Here is a 12,045-nt window from a genome sequence, read left to right as displayed (position 1 = left end):
TTGAAACGGTAAATCGAAAGAATAACTTCTAAGAAGCATTCGACATTTAAAACAATGGAAATTGGAGAGTTCCTGGCGAAGGAATCGTGATTTGTTTGACAGTCTTAGACCACGATGGCAGACTGAAAAGAGGTCATTAAGAAGCTTACGTTATCGTAATGGAATTTCCGGTGAAACCACGAGTAGCGTAACACAACGGAAACAACGTAACGCGATCTTCGTGACTCAAACTATTCCATTAGCAAGGATAGTTTTATAAATCTGCGAAGCATACAGTTGGAATAAATGAATCAGCCACAGCATCACGCGTAAATGCCAGTATAGCAGGCATCTTTTTTTTTTTCTTCGTGGTAGTCACAAATCGCCAAATTAATTTATGCATTAAAGCATGTCCTCCCCTAGTAGAGATGTATTGTTCTGATTATCTTCGACAGAAGCGGCCTAATCAAAATCTATTATTTAGGCACATATCACGAGAGAGGGGACCCTCTCACCCTTTTCTGGTCCAACGTGGTTATAGCCGCTATTCCCTACAAAAAGATGCAAATCGCGTACTACACATCCCACGTCACGCAACACTACAGCCACAAAAACAGACAGAACACCGTTCGTCATATCCTTCAATCCTGCATTCCCAAAATCTCATCTATTGTGAAAAAACATATCAACATCCGCCAGTCCTCCGCCAACTGCAAACAAGTTTTCCCTCATCCACCAGTTATCGCCTACAAACGTAACGCAAGTCTACGTGATCTCCTGGTCCATTCCGAGCTACCTCAAAACAAACCTTCCAATCAACAACCCGCTGGAATTCATAAATGCAACCACCCACGATGCCTAACTTGCCCATTTCTCCAAGAAGGTCAAACGAACTACACTTTTTTCAACACTAACGAATCACGCAAAATTACTGACTACATATCTTGCAACTCCAAAAACCTAATCTATTTAATCCAGTGTAAGAAATGCCACTCCCAATACATTGGGGAGACAAAGCGCAAACTTAATGAACGTTTCGGGGAGCATCGCAGATCTATCCTGAATCACCATCAACTACTCAACCCTACTCCTGTCTCGCTACATTTCAACCAACCTGGCCACTCAATCAACGACGTCCAACTAATCCCGCTTGAACTTATACGCAGCAAACGTGACTCAGTTAGAAAGGCTCGTGAAGCTCATTTAATCAACAAAGCTAAAACATTGCACCCTCTTGGTATAAATAGACGTGACAAAACACGCCAATGACATGTCTCACACTTGTAACTTAGTCCTAAACAACCAATCATTGTCATGCATTTTATATTTTAAATCTTCTTTGTAACGATCCTTTTCTTTTTCGTTCAGCCCCCGAGGAAGGTTTGTATTGCAAACCGAAATATCGGGCAAAAATTTGTTTCTTTAAAAAACAAATATATTTAAGTTATTCTAGCTTTTGTTGTTTGTTCTATCAAGCTCGTCACCTCCGCCGTTGGGATCAGTCTGCCGTTAATATTTTGTATTTGAGATAATTTGCTGATCCAGGTCTACAAGTGATCCGGCACCACTCATTGGTTTGTCGCTGTGGAATTGCAGATTTTATTGTATTCATTAAATTTTGCCCTCTCCCAGAAGGGATTTATTGTTCTGATTGTCTTGAACAAAAACGGCCCAATCAAAATCCATTATCGACGCGTATATCACGAGGGAGGGGACCTACCCATCTTTACCTGTGTGACGTCAAACAAACATCATTTAGAAGGTTGTTTTCGTTCATTGGCGGCCACATGTATGAATTTAAGACTCTGATCTGCCGTTTTCAGAGAGAAAACAACCGTTTTTCAAGCCGTAAATCCAAGTAGTACTCGACAGTTAAGACGGTGGAAATTGGGAGAGTTCACCGAGAAGAAACTACGCTTTTACAAACAGATCGAATAATTCAACGCAAAGGAAACCAGACCAGTTCAAGCGGGTGTTATGACGTTATCGCAGAATTATTTACGGTATGATTCTTAGTAACACAACGCTAAAGTATCACGCAGTCTCTCTGAATAAAACCATTCAATCATTTCAATTAATTGCGAAGGGAGGATAGTTTTTAAAAATCTGGGAAGCATACAATGGGGAATAAATGGGGCAACATTAAGCATTCCGTGTATATGCCGACTAAGGGCATTTTGTTGAAAATAAATCCAAGAAAGTTTTGTCATTTTGCCACGCCAAATTGTATTTGAAAACGTTTTGAGGTTCCGAAAATCATTTTCTTTTTTCTATCCCTTCTTAAAACCTCTTCAAATTTTACTCAAATATAGGTAGAATCCCCCCATAAGTTGCATTAAATCGCCTAGTTTGAATTCTTATAGGGATTACCGTTGTACACTCGTTCCCAGACTCCCGTTCCCCGTTTCCGGCTTTTAGTAACGTCCTACGTAAAATGCGTCCGCCACAACTCAAACTTCAACTACTTGAGCGGACAAATTTTGTGCAGCGGCTTCCCTCTCGTGAAGTCATTTTATCATCTTGGCGGCATCGTAAAGCGAGAAAAAGCAGTCGAAATGCTTAAGTTCTTTCCCTACCTCTACCGAATATGGCTCTGATTTCATTTCTAAAGCGAGTGGTAGTTTTGAATACAATGGGGGTGATTCTGAGTGAAGTGAAGGGATAATATGACGTCACAAATTTACTCGGCCCAACTCTCCGTGTGATTCGCGGACATTTTGGATTGAATGGTGGCGCCAAACCGAAAGTGGAAATTACGCTAAAATAATCGAGCTTCCTCTTGGAATTACAACTTAAAATTTGGTATGGGTAGTACTTTCCTCCTATACATTCGAATTCTGAAGATAAAAGAAAAGATAAAACTTTGATCACAGTCGCACCAGGAGCCATATGAGCAGGGATGGAGACCGCAAGCGTGGGGTCCACGCTTCCCCATGTGCTATACCAAAAAATCTATTTTAGAAAAAATTGCGCCACCCTTCACGTCATAAAACCGCGCGGATACACGCAAATTTGCGCGGGGCTACTACCTTATATGGAAAATGGAAGAAAAAGTCCAGTTCGGTTTCGACAAAATTACATAATTTTTAAGTACATTTTATTACCCTGTACATGGTTTAGTTCCTCGGTCTAACCATACTAAACTACAGCTGTAAACTAAAGCATTGGGGACAACTCCAGGAAATTCTCCTGGCTGAGTAGAAAACATAAAAACCTTACAGTACAAATATAAAAATATTCTCGCAATGCTACGCTGATACATATCTAAACTTAAATTTTATTTGAAAAGACAGTTTCAACCATTTATCTCAAATTGGTGGTAAGTCCTTGTGGAGACGAGTTAAGGCCATCGTCTCAAGTGTTTACTACGCGCTCACTGGCATGAATATTCGGCGCTTCCCTGGCCAAATTTTGTTAACTGTCATTTTACGAGTTAATGGTTTTCGGTAATAAGCAGGGCATAGTTTAGCATAAAAAACTTTTGATGCCGAGTGCCTGTAAAACAGGTAATGGTTAGACAAGTCAGGGATTACCGAGCGAAAGGTTACAAAGAATTCAGGTTTGATATTGGCAGAAATTATGTATTCAAGCTAAAAGCCGCCGTGTTGAGCAGATTTCTTTCACAGATCAGTGCCAATTTTGTCAACATCGGTCAAAAGTGAATTGATTACTTGTTTTCGCCGAAAAACTTACTGCTTCTTGTGACGGCTATTAGCTTACTGTTTTCAAGAAGTATTACATGTTGAGATTAATTGAGATTGATTTTTTTCCGAGTCTTCATTTCTCCCTTATTCACATTTAATATCCTGTTGTTGTTGTTGTTGTTGTTGTTTCTCCGAGATTAATGTTTATTCGTTTATAGTTGTGATTTCTATGGTCATCGGAAGCTGTAAACTCGTTTTTATCTGTTTTCGAACTCCTTCTTTTTTTCAAGTTCGCAGGATAAATTTCCTCAACATCAAACTAGCAACTTTTACATCGAAATAAGCTAATAATTCGCAAAATGCCTCCAGCAGAAGTTAAGAACTGAAGAGGTGAAACAAAACTACTAGCAGACAAACAACAAGTTTTCATGGATTGCATGTCCGCGGGAGTGAAAACAAATATTAAGCTAAAATGACAGAAGAAATTTTTTACCTTATTTTAAAGTACGTATCTTGAATTAAACCCAGAAACCAATCCAAATGTTTCAACTCGGTGTCGGTCACAGTCAAATGCATCCTCCACTGTTCTATATCCCGGCAACAGTAACAGGCTTTGTTTATAGCCAAGAAAGCGGCTGCGATTTTTACGAATGTGAGAAGGTATAAAGCTGGTATAATTTTAGCGTATTTTCTTTTTCCTGGTTAGAAAGTCCATCCATGTCGCCGGTTTTTGTTTTGCTTCTTCCTTTGCATGGTCACGGAACTTGATTTCAAGCAGTAAAAAGCTCTTTTTCCAGTTCAACATGAGCAAGAAAACAGTGAAAGCTGACAGAGCTCAATATGGAGGTTGCGAAAACTGCGTAACAACTTTGCAGCATCATAACTTTCCACAGCTGTTTAGACTTTCTCCAACAACAAATAACTGAACTTTAGACATTTTTCGGGTACTATTTGAACCATATTACACTGGCAAAAGTGACAGAAGGCAGCTGAGAAAAAATTCACGCACGCAGCACCACCGTTTTGGCGCCTTTTTTTTTTTTTTTAACTTTACTGTGAGAGTCATATGATCAATTGATGCTTTTATTCCAACTTTCTCCGAGAGTCTAATTCCTTAAATTTGGGCACCGAGGAGATATTCACTGGCAGAATTTTAAGATTTGGACGCCATTTTTAAACGTAGAAGAAAAATTCAATTTCTCCCGGAGAAATGACGCGCGATCCTGGCCATTTGCACGCGTGCACGTACGCGCGTATGGCGCAATTTTTTCTAAAAATAGATTTCATGGTACAACACATGGGGACAAGCCCACAAGTCAAAATGGCATCTCGTTACGGTCTCCATCCCTGATTATGGCTCCTGGTAGCACTTTTAATTCTTGTTCAATCTCGTTCTCGCTTCGCTTCTCTTCACCACTGCTACTTTCTCCTTATTTTTACCATCAGTCAAAATTTGTCTGTATGACACCGTTGCTGTTATTTTGGAAATTAGTTTGAATTGCCTTAGAAGCAATATACGGATTTACGGCAAAAAATTGATAAAGTATTTGTAAGTAGTTCTCTTTAGTACTCTTCTCTCTATCGCCTCCGAGTTTCAGAGAAAGAAAACAATTAAATATCATTCTCATCTTCTCCTTCAACCACGCTCTTTTCCTCCTTATACCACTGGTGAGGGTAAAAGGCGCAATGAGTTTGTAGAATGGTATAATTATGCGAAATACGAGGTATGCAGTGAGGGTTTGTATCAAAACAAAGTCAACTTCTCAAAAGGCCAGGTCACTAGTAGTATAGTAATTGGGGCTACCGACGCACCATCTTTTTTACATCGTTTTTACATCTTTTTTACATCATCCTCACAAAAATCCCACACAAATTTAAAGTGAAAATTTAACTGAAAACCATCATTTTTACATCATTTTTACATCAATTTTGACTCAAGATTTGACTAAAAAAACACGACCGCACCACATGAATTTTGACTCAAATTTAAAGTGAAAAATCTCTCAACCTAATTTGCGCATGCGCAGAAAAATCGACATAAAATCTCCATACAAATTTTATGTGAAAAATCTCTCTCAATCAAATATCTTTATGACCATAAGCATAGCTGGTCACTCCATCACTCAAAATATATATTTTATCATCAAAGCAACTCAATGATGTTTTATTAAACACATAGCTTCCAAGTTGATGATTTTCATTTTTGATTGTTCTCATCGTGTGATGCATCTGCTTTTTGTGGAAAAGCACATCTTTGTAATTTTCATGTCGAAATTGTTGCTCTTTTACACTCTCTTTTATTCCCTTTGCTCTTGACCCCTCTTTTTTATTGTCTTTTTTGTAAGAGTACATTTTTGATCTCAAACCAACAAACTCCACAATTGGGATTTCGGGTGACTCATCCTTGAATTTTCCAATGACTTTCTTGTTTGTATTATCAAAAAATGGGCTACTCTCTGGGTAATCACTGTTGTCAAATAGATGTTTATCTTCCCGAAAATCTTGATATACATCATTTGCTTCAATTTCATATGTCAAACTGTCAGTATCTGTAAACAACAACCTTGCATCCGGATACTTCTTTTTGATGTAATTATAATGAAAGTCATACATCAGCGTTTTGGACAAATCCAAAATACACATCCCAACATAGGCTGGTCTATTCAAAAGCAAAGTCGGCTTTATTTTATGAACAGCAACCAAATCCTCATTGAATATTTTGCTGCTTATAAAAGTTGGTTTGCTGGCCAATTTCAATAGTTTTTCTTTATCTGTTACAAGTTTGATATCCTGTCGCTTTCTGAGGTTTTCCATCGTTTTTCCAAACACTGAATTGTTCATCAGCTTGAAAAAGTCTTTTTCAAAAGAGTTTATGCCTTTTCTTGAGCGCTTTTCTGTGTTAAAATCGATGTACTTCTTCAACCATGGACTCTGATTGAATTTGAGAACTCTGTGAACCTTCTTCAATTTCAACCCCAAAGATAAATACAACTGCAAGTTTCGGTAGTGCAAAACATATTTCTCTTTGGTTGCTAAAGTTGGTATCAGCTTGTGAACCATGCCTGTTTTTATTGAAAATTTTTCTGCAATCTCATGGCAATAATCAGAAAGCATATCTTCAGTTACTTTAACTTTTTCTGGTGCAAGAGGATAGTCATTGTGAAGATCATGAAGCTCCTCTGGATATTCCAAATCAACCTCCAATATCAATCCTTTTTTAGACTCATCATGATACTTAGCCAAATCAACCTCTTCTATCTCGTTATCTTTCAACCATTTGAATCCACCTGTTGGAAGATATTGACTCATCGCCCAACCATAAAGGTTGTTTGCATCCAAATACATTATGTACTTTGATGGTGCCTTATCATCATACTGTTTCATATACTTGTTGTTTGCCTTTCCATATCTGTTGGCTATGTAACTAATTCCACCGCGCATTCCTTTTTCGATGAATTGAAACATATCGACATCACTCATCAACTCCAGTTCAACTCCTGTCATTTTCAACATTGCATCCCAACTCAGACCGGGTGATGTAAAATAGTGAACGGAGTCCAATCCATAGTATTCTTGACACATCCTACGAAAATTTTCAAAAACATCGGCCAACAACAAAATATCTGATTTGAGATACAAATCGTGATACTCTCCCATTGATGATAGACTAAATTCATTCCAAACATTTTGCGCATGCTGGTAATCTTCATCAGTAATATGTTCATTGTTCAAAATGCTGAAGAAATCTTCTTTGTTCGGTAACCTAGCCTCCTCAAACTTTTCAAAACTATCCATATAATCATAAGGATAGACACCTTTCTTTGCCATCAAGCTTAATTCTCGCTTTTGAAATACCTGTCCTGTATATTTAAACGCTTCGGCAGGAAGATTTTTTACCAAATTACTCAACGATGAGCTCATGAATTGAAAGCCATCGATAAACACGAGATGTTGACCCAACATGAAGGCCATATATTTTTCAATGTTATTAGGAATGACATTTATATTCATCTCATGCTTCTTTCCTTTTTCATCAACATATGAATTCTTCTTTACAATCTCACCAATCTCTTGCATTATAAAGTGACTGTCATACCCCTTGAGATTGTGAAACACCACAGGTATCTTATCAGTCAATTTGAAATTTAAATTGCAATCTTGATGTGCTGAGCCTCTGTATTTGCCGGTAACATGACAGTGATCTCTTACTCTAATGTCGGTTGTGATATAAGGTCTCTTGCAGATGTGACATTCCTCAGCTCTTTGAAAACTTTCCTCATCCTCTTTTGTCATTTTGAGAGGTTTTGAAAAATGTTTTTTCACAACACCCTGACACCACTTGACTTCATCCAACATGTCCTCCATAAACTTGTGAACAGCTTTTTCTCCTCTGTAAATTTTGATTGGTTTTGAAAATTCATCATCATAACAACAAACAACTTTGTAACCATATCCACAATCGATATGTTTTTGATACTGTTCCGTGTTGGATTTTTTATCTGAATTTGGAATCTTTTCAGTAATGGCTTCAAAATCAGCATAAATCACAAAAGGTGCTGGCAACTGTTTACTGTAATTTCTGAAGGAGATTTATGTCCTAGGTTCTGGCATTTTAGTTGATTGCACCCCATTGATTTCAATGCATATGACTTTGTGTTCTTCCAAAATCCTTTCTGAGCTAAAACATTGGAGACATTGCATACAAAAATGCTTTCTTCCCTTGTGCTTTGTTTGTTTGTACATAAATTTGTTGAAATCCTTCATCAAACAATAATGCTTAACCTCATCTTTGGTTATTAGAAGTAGATTTAAGCAAGGCTCAAACTTTTCTTTTGAAACATGGATTGGATACGGCTGTCCTTGCTCATAACCAAAGACATTGACACACACACTGTTTTGTTTCTCGATTTTGTTGTATTGTTTTGTTGAAACTGGAAAGTCAATTCCTGAGTAATCCAAATCCTTCACATATTTTCTGTCGCACTCTTTCACTCTCTGCGGATCTTTCTTTTGAGGGTTCAAATAACGAATATGACACCAACGAAAACATTCATCGTCATTGTTTTTAATGTTTATGATGCCTTTGGCTGAGTTTTGCAGCTCTTTGGGTAATGGAATATATGAAGAACCTCTCAACGGTTGATATTTTACAACATTGATGAAATGACCATCAACTGATTGAATTAGCCAAGCAGAGCCTTCTGAAATCCATTGTTGAATCTTGTTGATAATCTGATTCTGTGTTATCTGCAACGATTCTGCAATCTCTGTGTCGTTCAAGATTTTTTGCACCTTTCCATTGAAATAAGCTGTCTTTTCAATCAACTCATCTCCTTTCTGTTTTTCGAATGTAATCTTCAAAACTTCATTAAATTTAAAACCTTTCATGTCATGCAAAACCTTTTTCAGATTGTTTTCAATCACCAAACGGGTGCTCTGCAGTTGAATTAATGGATCTAATGTGTTTGTGAGACCAACTTCATACGAAATCGTGTACCCCTTTAGAGCCTTTGCTCTCTCATTCCATTCCACGTGCGGTGGTGACTCTTCATCCTGTTTTGGTTGAAGTTTTTTGATGAGCTTTTCCAGTTTCTCTTGTAAATGTTTCTTGTTTTTTGCTCGATTTATTTTCTTCGTCAGACGAGCAAGCTCTCTCTTTCTTCTCTTTGTTTTGCTGTTGTTTGTTGATAGTTGCAAATGATTGTGTGAGGGAACAACTTTTGTTCTTGGAGCTGGAATTGGTTTTGTGACTTTTGTTCTTGGAGCTGGAATTGGTTTTGTGACTTTTGTTCTTGGAGCTGGAATTGGTTTTGTGACTTTTGTTCTTGGAGCTGGAATTGGTTTTACAACTTTTGTTCTTGGAGCTGGTACCGGTCGTGTAACTTTTGTTCTTGGAGCTGGAATTGGTTTTGCAACTTTTGTTCTTGGAGCTGGAATTGGTCGTGTGACTGGTGTGGTGTCGACACCCCTTGGTTTATTTATCAAATTGATTAGCTCTGCTTTTCTCAAGCGTGAATAACCTCGCAAACCAAGATTTTTTGCAAAGGCTTTCAACTCAGGAACTGTGTCTGGAATAGTGTCAACGCCTCTCGGTTGATTTATCAGATTGATTAGCTCTGCTTTTCTCAAGCGTGAAAAACCTCGCAAACCAAGATTTTTTGCAAGGACCTTCAACTGAGAAACTGTTTGTGAATCCATTTTCTTTTCTTATAAGAAAAAATAAGAAAAAAATTTTTTTTTAAATTTTTTTTCATTTCATGAAACGTGAAATTTAAAAAAGTTCAAGCAAAAGACAATCTAACCTTATTTCCATCCTCGTTCGTAAACTCATTTCCACATTTTATGTAATAATGAACCAAACCGGCATTTTTCTTCAACAGTTTTGAACACTGATAGATACTTTTGCATCTTGTGGCAACTTGCGTTTCAACATTGGTGATCAACACCTCCTTCACATTTGATGGCTTGCATACCAGTCTTTCATCAAGATTCAACGCTTTTACCAGCTCTGTTTTGGAGAGCTTCATGTAGTATTTGATTTTTTTTCCAACAGCCATTTTTCGAAGCTCTTGAAGAGTTATATGTGAAGCCATTTTCTTTTCTTATATATAAGATAAGATTTTTTTAAATTCATTTTTTTACATCAGATCGTTTATATCTACCCAGGAATTGAATTTTTCTGGGTAACCGCTCCACTTCACCAACGCTTTACCTTTTCGAGCATCTCGTCGAATCACTTTCTCAATACGGTTACCGTCTTGAACAGCCTTCTGCATCTCCTGTTCATAAAAAGAACCGGATATCTCCTCACCACTGAGGTCTTTGAGTCTGTAAGTGATCGGATTGGTGTATTGTATCTTATCGACTGTAAAAACTTCTTCTGTCCAATTGGGTGTGTATCCTTTGTCGAAGACAGGACGTTTGTACTTAGATATTCTGACCTTATCACCGACTCTGTATTTTGGCTTTGTTGAGGTTGGCGCAAAATGGGTATCACCGAAAAGGTTGAAGTAAACGGTTCCTTCATTCTCTTTCCTCGACGCTTCTGCCGGCGTCATTTTTATCGAACGATGTTTGGTGTTGTTGTACCGCTTCAATATTTCGGGTAGTATGTGCAGATACACCGTATTGCCTTGAGCAGTGAATTCCTTCCACATTCTATTTTTCATGGTTCGGTTCCAACGCTCCACCACTGACGATTTCTGTTCATTCTCTGTTGAATACAGTTCAATCTCATGTTTCCTGAACAGGTCTTTCAAATGTCTGTTGTAAAACTCTGAACCTTTTTCAGTCCACACAAACTCAGGTTTTCTACCCTCTTTGAAGATGTTTTGAAATGCTTTGGTTACGGTCTCACCTTTTTTATCCTTCAATGGTACAATCCAACCGTATTTGCTGAAGACATCGATTACCATGAGAAGATATTTGTAACCTTTATTCCATCTGCTGAACTGCTGCATCTCAACAAGGTCAGCAGCCCATATCTCATCGATGTGATTCACAATGACGCGCCGTCGGGTGAATTTTCTTTTTATGGGTCTATGCAGTTCATCTGCTAATTTTTCTTGCCACCCAATGTCTTCACCCGACGGCTTTTGACGTTTTTTGGAACGCCGAGACCAAGTTTTTGCTTTGTGTTAATCATATTTCGAGCCATCCAGTGACCCCATTGTCTCTCATTATAAGGAACAGAGTCCAGCGCTTTGACCATTTTCCTATCGGCTTCATTCTTACATTTTTTATCATCTTTGCAAACTGAATAATCAACGTCATGTTGCATCGCTATGGCATCGGTCTTACCCGTTGGTTTGTCGTATATCTCAAGTATTTCTCCTGTTTTTGGATCCCATCTGACCTGATTTTCAAGATCATTGTAGGGACCCGTGTGTTTATGTCCCGGAAGAGTCCAACCCCCTTTCGGTTTAGGGAGTTTTCCAATCATTTTATGAATGTCAATCCCACCTCCATCAAGATCTTTTCTATCGGTTTTGTATTTTTTATTGGGTCGTATCTTTGTTGATAATTGATCTAACATCTCTGATCCTGTTTTTTGAATGAAAGGGGTTGCTCTTTCCAACGCATAATCGAGAGCCTTCTTCTGTAGTTTTGGGTTCCTCAGAGCTTCACTACCATAATAACGCCCCATCTCTACAGCTTTTTTTCCAAGCCAAGGAATACCATGTTGAATTAACATGTCAGCGCCGGTTGATGCCATCGCATCCAAAATGCCCGCCCCTTCAGACGGGCCAATCAGTTTCCCTGGTTCAACGCCTCCGATTGTTTCACAAATCTGGTTTTGGTTATTCCACATTCAGCACATGTGCAAAAGAACATAAGTCGACCGTTTTTTGCATGTTTGTAGCCTGAAGGCTCAACACACTCAGTTTGTTTCTTCTGTTTGACGCAATATGTTTTCATTTAC

The sequence above is a fragment of the Pavona decussata genome, unplaced genomic scaffold (genome assembly GCF_977016875.1).
Source record: "Pavona decussata unplaced genomic scaffold, jaPavDecu1.1 SCAFFOLD_21, whole genome shotgun sequence".
Lineage (NCBI taxonomy): Eukaryota > Metazoa > Cnidaria > Anthozoa > Scleractinia > Agariciidae > Pavona > Pavona decussata.
Note: the sequence above shows the minus strand (reverse complement) of the source record.